Below are 12,670 nucleotides of genomic sequence, written 5' to 3'. Positions count from 1 at the left end.
AGTGCTTCTCGGGGAATCTCTTCACACCCAGCTGCCTCCTGAGACAGCAGGACCCTCCACGGGAAACAGTTGGAGGGGCTGGAGGGCAAGGTGTCCAGGGACAGGCTAGGTCCCTGGGCCCAGAGCTGGGTCAGAAGGAGTCAGAGGCCTCAGGGCAAGTCCAGAACCTCAATGCAGAAGAATCACACAGGGCAAATGTATCCTCAGGTGAAAGAGTAAGATGCAAGTTGGGGGAGGGGACTGAGTAAAACCCAAAGCTGGGGACATCTGCAAAGACTATTCAAGATGAGATCCAAGGTTTGGAAAGGGGTAAGAAGAAGCAGTGACGTTGCTATGAAGAGGGCTGAGATACCTGAGTCCTACTGGGTATAGGCCACATGATCCTTGGGAGGGTGGACCTGGAGCGGGAAGGGGATCGGGATGACGGGACATGTCCCCAGCACGTGGCAGTATGACAGCAACAGCCAATGTTTCATTATCTGTTCAAACCGGGTGAGGCTTATGTTAGCACCCTTCAGTGTCTGGGTGTGTTCAGGCAAACGACCTCTCAGAGACGCAATGTGAAGGTGGCCACATCTACATCGTGGTTTTCTGAAGACCCGTGTTGAAATAAGTGGAGTCTGTCCACAGTGTCTGGCAGCTGGTGGGGTGCCCGTATGTTGTCAGTGTCACTGGGGTCGTGGAGAACTTGCGTGGCCGACCTTGCCTGTGTTCCAACTGCTCCTTCACCCACTTCCCTCTCGAGGGCAGACTTTCCAGCTAATCAATCCGGCATCCAGGATTTCTTGGGAGACTCCTGATTACAAACACTCAGCCCTGCTGTCCCATAAGCAAACTTGTCTGCCCAGGTTTTCTGACTGTTTGTTCAGAAAACACCTTGTTCATATCAAGGAGCTCGGGGGTCTCTCCGTCTGGGCTCTGTGCAGGAGAGGTCCCCGGAGCCTGCAGGACCCTGCTGGTACAGACGATGCGACACCATCTAAACGATTCTGAGTTAAGTGTTTGAAACAGGGTGCTCGAAAAACTGATAAAATGAAAAATTATCCTAGATTTTAAAACAAGGTAAAGAAACAGAAGCCCTGACACAAATTTTCTCTGCGTAATAATTTTTCTTGTGCTTCGCTCCTGTCTCTGCAGGACAGTGGACACCTTTCCCGCCCAGCCAGATCCCACATACCTGCCAGCTCACCAAACTGGCTCCCATGCCTTCTCCACTGTCTTCTGGGCTTTGCTTCAGCTCGCTGGCTTTTCCTTGGATCTGCAATCTCATTCTATCAGCGCCTTGGCCCTGACCCTACAAAACTTACTCAAGCTCCTACAACCTGTGGGTTAATTTTAAAAAAGAAGGAAAGCCCAGCCACCTTCACTGTTGCCCTGGTCACCTCGCCCTCCTACCTCCTCACTCTAGAAAGACAGAGAAGATGCACCAGCACCAAAGCAGTGAGGCCAGAGCTGGGAGAGCTGCTGGGCATAGACGCCAGCAGATCCTGGTGACAGCGACTTGGATGACTAAGGTCACCACCTGCTTCCCTCTGGCCCTAGTCCACTCCTCGTATGAGCAGGGCAGCCGAGGTGTGGGGCCTGGGGCCGGGAAAAGGAGACAATGAGAGATGAGCAGACCCACTCGCCCTGTTGATGAGAGAAGGGGTTCATGCACTCACACATCTCCCCGAGACAGCACCGTGCTGTTCCCTAGCCATCTAGTCATAGATTTATTCAGCCCGGGCTTCTAAGGCCCTCAAGCCTGCAAAGGCCAGTGCTAGGACCTGGGGACGTAGAAATGAAACGTGTGAGGCTGCGATGGAGGGGCCGCGATCCCTATGGGGGACATGGACACGGGAGGCGGAGGTGACAGCAGGAGTGCCGTCTGCGGGGAACACGGGGGCATCTAAACCAGGTTCCCCTGGTGAGACATGGAGGGTTAGCCAGGAGAAGGAGGCAGAGAAGGGGAGAGAGGGAAACCCAAGGAAGACCGAGTGAAGAGCATTTATGAAAGTCGGGGGGCATGCTGTGGCTCCCCCAAGTGTTCTCCTCACACTCTGCCTTTCCTCTCCAGATTCCATTCCTCCACGTCTGGCAGGGCCACGCTTTCCTCCTTGTTATTTTCACTATTTCATTACAGCTTAATCTTCTCAAAGCCCTGGGTTATGCTGACTCTTACACACAAAGAAAAGGTTAATAAGCTCAGACACGATAATTACTCAAAGATCTCTCCACACACGCAATACCACGCTACAGCCACCAGAACTGACTGTGACAGGTGTGCACTGAGGCCCTCAGAACACAGAGCAAGCGGCCCAGTGTCATGGAGACCGATTAGAATGATTGCATTAGTTGAAAACGGAAGGCAAATTGTAAGGTCCTTTAAAAACAGATAAAGAAGTCACCGCTCTCTCATGAACACTAGCCACCTGTGAATAAAAGATGAAAGATCTTGAAAGGAACATATATATATATATATATATATATATATATATATATATATATATTCACTAAGAATCAGTAAATCTTAAAATGGGATATCTGATTTAACCATTTTCAAAAGGAAAGAAAATAATTTTTAAAGCACAGGACTTCAGAGGTGCCGAGATACAACCTTCAGCTATGACAACAGGTAAACATCTGATAAAATTCATCAAGATAATCAATAGAGCCAAACCATGTAGGATGTGCCCCGAAATGCAGGAAATGGTCATTTATCAGTTTACTGAAAACACTGCATTGGGTGCTGTGATGGATGGAGAATCCCTCAGCCGTCCAGATGTCCTCAGTTTCTCCACAATACTTTTGCACAATGCAAACCCAGTTAACGCAAAACCCAGTCTGTCTATTCCCTTGTGTTCTGAGTTAATGAGATTTTCATGCAGTCCATCCAGTAACAGCTTCATGTCCCTTCTTCATTTCCTCAGGTGCTCAGAGCCAAAGGGGTTTCCTGCTAGAAAAATAAAATAGAAAATGCTCCTCATTTTTCGTAAAATGTTAAATCCACACTTCCAAACCTCAAAGCTAAGGACAAACTATGGCACCAATGTGTAGTGAAAACAGTTTAACAAACCTACCCTGGCCTCTACTGCAGCCGTGTGTGGGGCCTAGCCCTCACCACCTTCCAGAACACTTGCAGCGGCCAGGCCCTGGCCTGTCAGCTCTTCCCCGTCCCCACCCTGTAACGCGCTCAGCGTGGCCCAGGCTGCTCCGTGGGCAGCGTGTATCCACTGGTCTTGGCCCCTCGTGAAGCCCATCTTCAGCAGCGAGGTGCAAAATGCTGCACGTAGTTTGCACAGGTTTACGGGATCACTCGCGTCTGCTCCCTTTTGGTGCCCTCCTCACAATTACACCCCCAGCCAACACGGGAGCTCCTGAAATCAGCCCCTGGCCCTCTGCCCTGCAGACTCTCACCCTGCCCAGGCGCCCCTCCACCCTGAGGGCTCCACCAACCACACACACCAACTCTAAGTTAACACCTGTAATGTGTGTGTGTGTGTGTGTGTGTGTGTGTGTGTATACACAATACATGCAGTTATATGTTGGTAAATGTTTAACTACGGGCCTGAAAGGGGTGGGGTGAGCCCTCATTTGTCACCTTCGCTAATCTCTGTGGTGTAAACACTCCAATGTCAGGTCAGGAGTTGGGAAGAGATATGCACAGACAGCAACTGGCGACTGAGCCAGGACAAGCCAGGACAAGCAAACCCTTGTGCATGAATGCAGGAATCATCTAGAATCCTTTCTTAAAGCCACATCTTTATGGAGAACCCATTGGTTTTCTCTGAGCGTGGGTCAGTTGTTTCTGCATTGCAATCTCTTCAGTTACCTGTTTCTCTTTCTTTTGAGTGGATTTGGAAGTCAAGAAGTCTTGTGAAGCAATCGCAATGCAGAATACTTTTAATTGTCGCCACTTTCCCCTCCTTTACAGTTATCTTTCCCATAACAATAAAAAGAGTATGTATACTCATATGTTCTCCGCAGCGTTAAGCCAACAGCAAAAAGGGGGAAGCAAACCCACTGACCAATGACGAATGACTAGACAGCAATATGTGGTCCATCCCTCCAATGGACTATTACTTAGCCTTTGAAGGAAAGCAGGAAGGACATTCTGACACCTGCTACCACATGGGTGAACCTTGTGGACATTACGCTACATGAAATAAGCCAGACAAAAAAGACAACTACAGTGCGATTCCACTTAGATGAGGTATCAAGGTCAAATACATAGGGACCTAAGTGGAATGGCAATTTCCAGGGTCAGGGGGAGGGAGGAACAGGGACTTTTGTTTACTGGGGCAGAGTTTCAGTTTTGCTGGAGATGGATTGCACAGAAATGTGAATGTACTTTACTGCACTGTATTTGGTCACAACTTAAATTCCTTTTTATATTTTATAAAAGGGGGACCAAACTAAACTTTGGATACTGAAAATATGATAGCTGAAATTGAAAATTCGTAAGAAACACTTAAATCACCTGTCTTCACAGTTAGCAAATGCTGAAGCCGCTATGGAGGCCGGGGTGTCCCTAGAACCCGCAATGTCAGCCACTACACTTCCTTAGATGAGGCGGGGTCACACTGCCCAGAGAAACGAGGATTTGGAAAATTAGAAATGCAGACTTTGCACCACAGAAAATGCAAACTGGCATAGAAGGCATTAGAAGAAGCTTGGAATGGAGGTCTCAAGTCATCGGAAAGATTCTGAGAAGGGACCTGCCACAAACCATTTCAACTTCAAATATCTCCTTCAATTTCTCTAACCTAAGCTTGGATTCATCAGACTCGGTCTCTGAATTTTATTGTAGAAACCATGGCCCTAGGATGGACAGGGACAGAGTCACAGAACTTACCGGAGGTTGAATGAACTTCACAGCCACCAAGTCCAAAGGGCTGACTTTCCAGAAAAGGAAACGCCAGACCTGAGTAGCGTGCCCCAGACAGGCATGATGGGGCCAGCACATACCTCTGACTTCTGCTTGATTGGAAAGGTTTCTTGGAAAGGCTGGCAATTTGGTGCCAAAGGCAGTGAGCAGAGATAAGAATCGGAAGGCAGAAAACTGCCCTCTGAGACTTCAATAGTTCTTTGAACTTTTCCTCCAAATTTGGATTCTCTGACCTTTTCACAGGCTGGGAAAATGACAGACTGACACAAAACAACACATACCTGATGGGTTCCGTCTGCCCGAAGGGAATGGAACACAACATGAAATGACAATCACACAGCCACCATGTCAGCAGCATGCGAGCTGAGCTCACCTGAGCTCGCCTGTGCCAGGTTGTAGACTCCGTCTATCGAGCTCATCTGAGACGAGTTCGATTAGGCCAGCACTTGTCTAAAACTTCTCAAAACAAATCAGGAAGGTAGGTATTAATGTTAGCTCTGGGAAACTAAAGAGAATCTAAACTGCCTTTTAACGCGTGTGCCAAGTGACATTCAAGACACGTTAAGCCATTTACTAAATTCCCACCAGCTCCTGGAAGGCAGCAATGAGAGACCTTGCAGATCTTTCTGAATTTATTTTTTGCTTCTCTCTCTCTCTCTCTCTCTCTCTCTCTCTCTCTCTCTCTCTCTCTCCCAATCATGATTCTCCTGCAAAGCTCAGTCCTTTCAAGTTTGTGGGGTTCAGCCCGGCCCCAAGACAGTGAGAATTCACACGACATCAACATTTTTTATGATTTTACTGAAGTTGGTGTGGAAACCTTAAGACTCCTGGAGTACAAAAATCACAGCTCAGTAAAATGCAGATGAGAAAGACAGCGAGAGTGAGAGCAAGAGTGATGAGCTCATTGATATTTTGGTTTTTTAACAACAAAAAGTAAAAGGCGCCTCTACATCGAAAGTTCCATGTCATCTCAATTCCTCAACGTATCTTTTTTGCCTTCTCCCTAAGGCCCCTGAACGGTCCTTCCTGAATGAGATTCCACCCCCCAGCCCCAAGCCCAGGAAAGCTGCCCCGGGCTCCAGTTGGCACTGCCCAAAGTTGGCCCGCTGGGGCAGCCTGGTGCTATACATGGCCTCAGCCCCTGCCAGCCCTGGAAAGGCCACATGGAGACACCGAAGCCCAGCGTCTCCCTCTGCTGCATTAGCTCCTTTCATAGAGGATGGCCAGCTACCCCCAGTGTGTGTCTCCTTGCTCCTGTGGGGTGCCAAGGCTAACCCAGCCTGCTTCCCCGTTTCTCGGACTTGGACACCTTTCCCTGCACCTGGATGGTGAGGAAGTCCTGGGAAGGCAGGATGTGCGGTGTGCTCTGAGCTGGTCATGCTGGCCTTCATCAGAGCACGTGCACGTGGCTATTGGAGACGGGGTCCAGGAGTCAGATCTCAGGTTGTCATCGCTGGAGGTACTTCCAATGGTTTCAATATTGTGCCCTGTGGGGCCTACGACAGGATGGGCAAAGCAGAGGGCTGTGGGGCTGAGCGGGGACAGAGGACTCAGTCCCTTCCAACTCTCCTTCCTCCCAATGGCCCCACGTAACCTCCGCAGAGGACAGTTTGACACCAGAGAGCTAAGCAAGCCTCTCTGCCTCATGTATGAGAAAACAGGCTTATGAAGAAGAAAGAGTGACCCAGGGGACACATGCTGGCGTTGGGCCAACACTGCCTCCCGCGGGTTTGTTAACTCCCAAGTCCTGTCCTTTCAGCCACCCTTCCTCATCCACAAGGCATTTAGAAGGAGGTGACCTCTCCCTGGGTTACTGCTATGCTGCCCACTCAGCCACTCCTTTTTGGTCACCGTTTTCTTCTTGACCCCACTTGCCTCTCACCCAGCTGCTTTTTAGTGTGTGTGAATTTACATTCAGATGGAGAACACGGTCCATTTGCTAAGGGACATTTCCGTAAGTGACAAATTCCAGAATGGCCCTGCGTTCCTTACAACCAATTAGGAGGAAATTATCACCATAAAGTGCTCGTACCCACGGCGGTGGGACAGAAGCCAGCGTGTAACATTAAGTCTTACCTCATCGGGCTCAGTAGACGGTGAACAGGTTTAAATCCAATTCGATAAAATATTTGAGGTGGAAATTGAAGCGTTAGGACCATAAATTCCCGTTAGTGGACCAGAAAGGGGTTACTCCATATACATCATTCACTTCCTTCCGCCTCCATTACCGACGGCACTAGATGTCGGAATACCTTGGGTTTTTTGAAGATACACCAACTTGTGTTCAACTCCAAGCTCTGCCACTTTTACGACATGTGATCTCAAGGTCATTCATTCTCATCTGTCTAAAATAGAGACAATAATACATTGTTGGATTTAAAATGGTTAAAAGTTGTACAGCATCTACCCGGCACGTAGTAACTACTCAATAAATGTACCTGCTATTACTATGTCAGCAGTTCCTACATGTTAGTGGTCTGCTGAATATTGATTAAGGCAAATATGTATTGTTGCAGCTAGTAAGTAAGTAGCCATGCCATGTATATTCCAAACGTTTTGCTACATCTTAGGTAGGTCCCAAAGAAGTGATAAAAGTAGCTTTTGCCATCAAAATAACTCACGAGATAGGTGAAGAGAAAAATTAATAAATATTCCAACACTAAAATAATTTCAAATGGACTGAAAATAAAAGCAAACAGCAAAATCACAAGCCAGAAGAAAAATAGGATGTAAACAGATTAAATGTGTCTTGGAATGGAGAAAAACTTTCAAGGCAAAACAGGAAAGGCAGAGCACAACAAATGCTTATGACAGCTTTATTCCTAATTGCCAAAGCTGGGAAGCCACCAACATGCCCCCCGTGGGGATGGACAAACAGTGGTCCATCCAGACAAGGAGTATTCAGTGCTACAAGGAGATGAGCTCTCAAGCCATGGAAAGACATGGAAGCACCTTAAATGCATATTCCTAAGTGAAAGAAGCCAGTCTGAAAAGGCTACATGGTGTTTGATTCCAACTATCTGACCTTCTGGAAAAGGCAATACTGTGGAGACAATAAAAAGGTCCGTGGTTGGCAGGGGTTGGGTGGGGGGGAGGAGATGAACAGGCAGAGCGAGCACAGAGGATGATTTTCAGACCAGTGAAACCATTCTATATGGTGCTATGACGTTACCCATTTGTCCAGAGGTGACACAAACACCAGGAGAGGACAGGGAGCTCATGAGGAGGGAGAGGAGAGCCCAGGGCCAGCCACCTCGCCTATGCGAGCACCTGCAGGTGTCCAGAAGCTTAAAAGTACAAAAATATAAATCTTCGTGAAGCCCAGTCCACAGACGTGCTGAGAAAGCCTGCGTCCAGCTAACTGACACAGTGGACATTTCCAGTGGAAATCGGCCTCAGGTGACGCAGAATGCGAGGCCGTGTGTGCCATTTGACTTCACGGATTAGAGCAACAGATTTCCATACTGGCCTCACCTCGCCTCAAGAAATGACACCCATGGGACAGGATGCGGGAGCTGGGAGGGGACTTCCAAACCCTGTACTAAGAGGCCGTGGAGTGTGGCGTCTGAAGCCTGGCCGTGGAGCCAGGCTGTGGATGGAGCTTGGGTGGGAGTGCGGCCCCAGCCACGGCCTCGAGCAAGCTCTTCACCTGCCTGCCCTTTGGTTCCTCATCAGTAAAATGAACAGGGGTAATAGTATTACCTACCTCATAGGGTTGTCCGGAGAATTAAATGAGTTAATGTTTGTAAAGTGCTTAGAACCATGAATAGCAGGAAACAAGAGGAATAGAAATATCACTTCCATAACACACATTTAACTCCCTCCTTTACAGAGGCGAGAACGGCAGACCACAGAGGAGCAATGATTTTCCCAGGTGTACTCAGCCAGTGAATGACCATTGTGGTCCTGGACCCTGGTCTCCAGGCTCTTCACGCACCATAGACGTGTCCTTGGGAGCCATCGGGACCCCACAGAGCGTCTGCAGACGCAGCCACGCCCCACCCGTCCCACCCCCGTCACATCCTGAGCCAGAGCTGATGTCCCTCTCTTCAGCAGTCTGACCACACTGCACACAGGAAGCTGCCCAGGTCTCCAGAATTTCAGCACTTTATCATATTAATACCATTTAACTTTCCATTTCTTCATGAAAGAAGACATAAGGGGAAAAGGAAGGAGGGAGGGAGAAAGAGAAATCGCTCCTCAGCTACCTTACACTCTTGTTGTGACTGTAAAATGAGATAATATATTTTAAATGTTACAGATGCTACATAAATGTCAAGTAAGGGAAAATGGACGCCACAGTGCTGGCTTCCAGTGAGCACTTACGAATGAATGCTATTAATTAACAGGCTGGTGTGACTTCCTGACACTGAACTGCGCTCTAGATAATTCCTGTATATGGACCCAAAGAACCTGAGATCTTCTGGGAAATAAGATAAAAATGTGTGATATCTGCCAGGAAGACTTTGTTCTGTGGAGAGAGACTTCTTTAAGCCCAAAGCAGGCTGGGGAGCGCAGGTCTTTGAGGAAAGGCACAAAGCAGGGCCCCTTGGTGGAGCACGTCCCCCCTCACCCCCGCCATTTCCTGGTGCTCCCATGAGGCGCCTCTTCTAAGGTGTGGAATTGCTGTTCACCATTGGGCTTCCCTGTCTCCAGCAAACACCTCTCACTTTCGGAATGCAGAATTGGCTCTGCAAAGGAAACCTTTCTGAGGCTGTAAATAATTTGTGCCTGAAGCACTTTTGATGGCCTGCTACTCCAGGGCTGCTTCTTTTGCGGCTGTGGCGGTTACTTCCACATGCCTGTTAGTTGGCACTGAGGCCTCGGATTTACTTCACTTACTATCCTTGCCCCCCTCCCCCACCCCAACAGGGGGACACAGAAGCCCAGAGTTGTGAACCCCCCTGCTCCCTCGCTGACTCCCCTCACTGGCTTCCTCGCCGCTCCTTACACACACGAAGTTTCTTCCTATCACCTCAAGGCCTTTAGCATGTGCTCTGGTCTCTGCCTGGACCCGCCCTCCCCAGATAACCACACAGATGCCTCCCACAAATCCTTCACATGCTCAAATATCTCTTCAGGCAGAGGCGCCTTCGCACACCACCCAATTATAAATCTCAACTCTCTCCCCAACCCATCCTCCCATTCCCCTTGCACACTTTAATTTTGTCCATAGCACTGACATGTCCTGACATCTTATGGTTTATTTGTTTATTATCCATCTCTCTCCTCCAGATATGTTTGTCTGACAGATGTGTGCTCACGGCAGCTCCCAAAGTGACTGGCACTTAGAAGATACTCTAGATGCATGAATACATCTCTAACTAGGAAACAGAATTTGTTCTCCCAGAAAGGCCCAGGAGAGCAGTGGAAAGTGCAATGACCTACTCAGAAGGCAGAGTTCCAGACTCTGCTCTTTATTAACTGGAGACATTCAGTGTTGTTACATCACTTCTCCTACCTTGTCTGAAGAGTGATCGGCGTGTCGCCCAATCCTACAAAGAATGAGCTGAGATAACTTATCCTGGGCACAGGTGTAAATAATAAGAGTTCTACAGATGCAATGCTAAACAAACCCAGGTTTTTGTTTTCTCAGTTTTCATTTTTGTTTCACTTTATTTAGCGAGAACCAGCCTGTCACTGGGATCAGCTCTGCTGTTACTTGAGGCATCCCAGCACAGAGGTCAGGAGACTGCAGCAGCTCCAGGTGAGAAGGGCGTGGGATTCCAGGCTCAGCACTCACTGGCCCCTTGATCTTGCACTGTTTAGGCAACTTCAAAATAGATGCAAGAGCAGTAGTTGAGTCACGGGTTAAATGTGAACAGTACATACAGTAACGCACGTGAAACTCTTAGCAGATGCTTAGGGCCAATCCTTCTACTGAACAGACTGGTTCCTATTTCTAAGGGAGTCCATCTTCTGTTGGAAAAGTATTTGGTTTTGAACTACATATGGGAAGACACCCTCTTGAAAGTTTTTCATTGATAAAATACAGTCTCTTGTGTTGGACGATGGGGTAAATGCTTAAGCTCATACTACGTAGAAAGTAAAAGTATAGCTCTTAATTCTTAATTTTTTCCATTTATAAATTTAAATAATACACCAACACTGTTCTTGACTTTGGAAAAACATACATTAATACTTACCATCACCATGCTTGAACTTGTGGGTAAATTTGACTGCATGGTGGTACTTCCCCCTGTGGAAAATAGCGTATATATTATAATCTTCTGAGCTGGGAAGTCTGCTTGCCAACTCAGAAATAACTCAGCCGTGAATGGTAATAAGTGTGTTTCCCTTCAAGCCCAGAGATCTGTGAAAGTCAGCAAGAGAGAAGGAGGCAGAGGGGAATTAGCCTTGACTTGGCACCTTCTCTGGGCCAGGACTGAGGCCCCTTTCCCTTCCAGCATCTCCTTGCATCCTCACGTAACATCTCCGAAGAAAATGACAACGCCCTTGATGGAGACATGAGAAAATGAAGTTGCACTGAAGTTAAGTAACTTGTCCACAGAACTAATAAATCCCAAAGCCCCCAATCCCAGTACAGGTCTGACGGGTGGGAGACGCATTCTCCATTTGGCAAACGCTTACTGAGCTCCGATTATGCAGCAGGCATTGTTACAGGCTCTGGGTATAGCAATGCATAAAACACAGCCTCTGCCTTCAGGGGGTGCATATTCTAGAGCAGAAGCACAAATAAACACACACAGGCATTATGTAGACATGGCTGTAGTTACAGACGTGGGCAGGGATACAGATGTAGTTACGCATATGGTACTGATATGCTTATGGACGTACGTGTGGCTCTGGATATAGATGTAGTTACGATGGACGTAGATGTTGACAAAGACACAGGGCTCGACATGGATTAGTGCAGACAAACAATAATGAGTTAGAGCTAAGGGAAAGAGAAAGACGAAAGGTATTTTAGACCTCGTCCTGGGGAAGGCCTCTCGGGAATAACACTAAACAGAGACCTGAACCAAGACCTAAATGAAGCCTTAAGACTGGGGAACCTGGAGGTGACGTGCAAGGATCACGTTGGCTGCTGCGCAAAGACTAGACTGTAGGGGGCAGCAGAGTGCCGGCAGAAATACCGGTGGAGAGGTTACTGGGGTACTTCCTGCCGAAGACGGGGCTCCACTCAGCAGGAGTGATGAGAGGTCGTCACTCATTAGTCATATTACAAGTCACATTAGATTTCATGAGGAAATTTAAAGGGAGTTCTTTTACAAAAGATGAATCTACCTGAAGGTTTGGAGGGGACCAATGCATTGCGTAAGGCATTCTGTACCAACGCCAGGCTTTCCCAAGTTACTGAAACAGTAACAAAACGGTACAAAAACAACATATCCTGCATTATGACTCTGTTAAAAATTATAAGGGATTTAGGGCTGTAAGTGAATTCCACTCATTATGCAATTATGAAGTCAGGCCACCAGGAGGGGGGGGCTTTGGTCCCCTTCCAGCCGGATCTCCATCTCCTTGCCCTGCAAATGGAACACCTATCCAAGGCCACACAGCCACTTGGCCGGGTGTGACACCTACATCTGCCTGCAGCCACTTCTTTCATTCATTGCTTTGTACTTATGCACACAGAAGAGGAAACACCAATAATTTTTTGTTGAAAGAGTAACTACAGTACTGCCCACAATTGACCTTGTAAATGCATCTCCACATTCACTAACTCTCACCTGTGATCTAAGCTGTCTCCGGGCAGAAACAGACCAGAGCTGTTACTCCGAATGTGTGAGGCCTGGGGAAAACGCCTCAATAAACGTCCAATGACAGACAATGTTGAAG

The sequence above is a fragment of the Rhinolophus sinicus genome, chromosome 2 (genome assembly GCF_057876585.1).
Source record: "Rhinolophus sinicus isolate RSI-liver-muscle chromosome 2, RSI-T2T, whole genome shotgun sequence".
In the NCBI taxonomy this organism is placed as follows: Eukaryota; Metazoa; Chordata; class Mammalia; order Chiroptera; family Rhinolophidae; genus Rhinolophus; species Rhinolophus sinicus.
Note: the sequence above shows the minus strand (reverse complement) of the source record.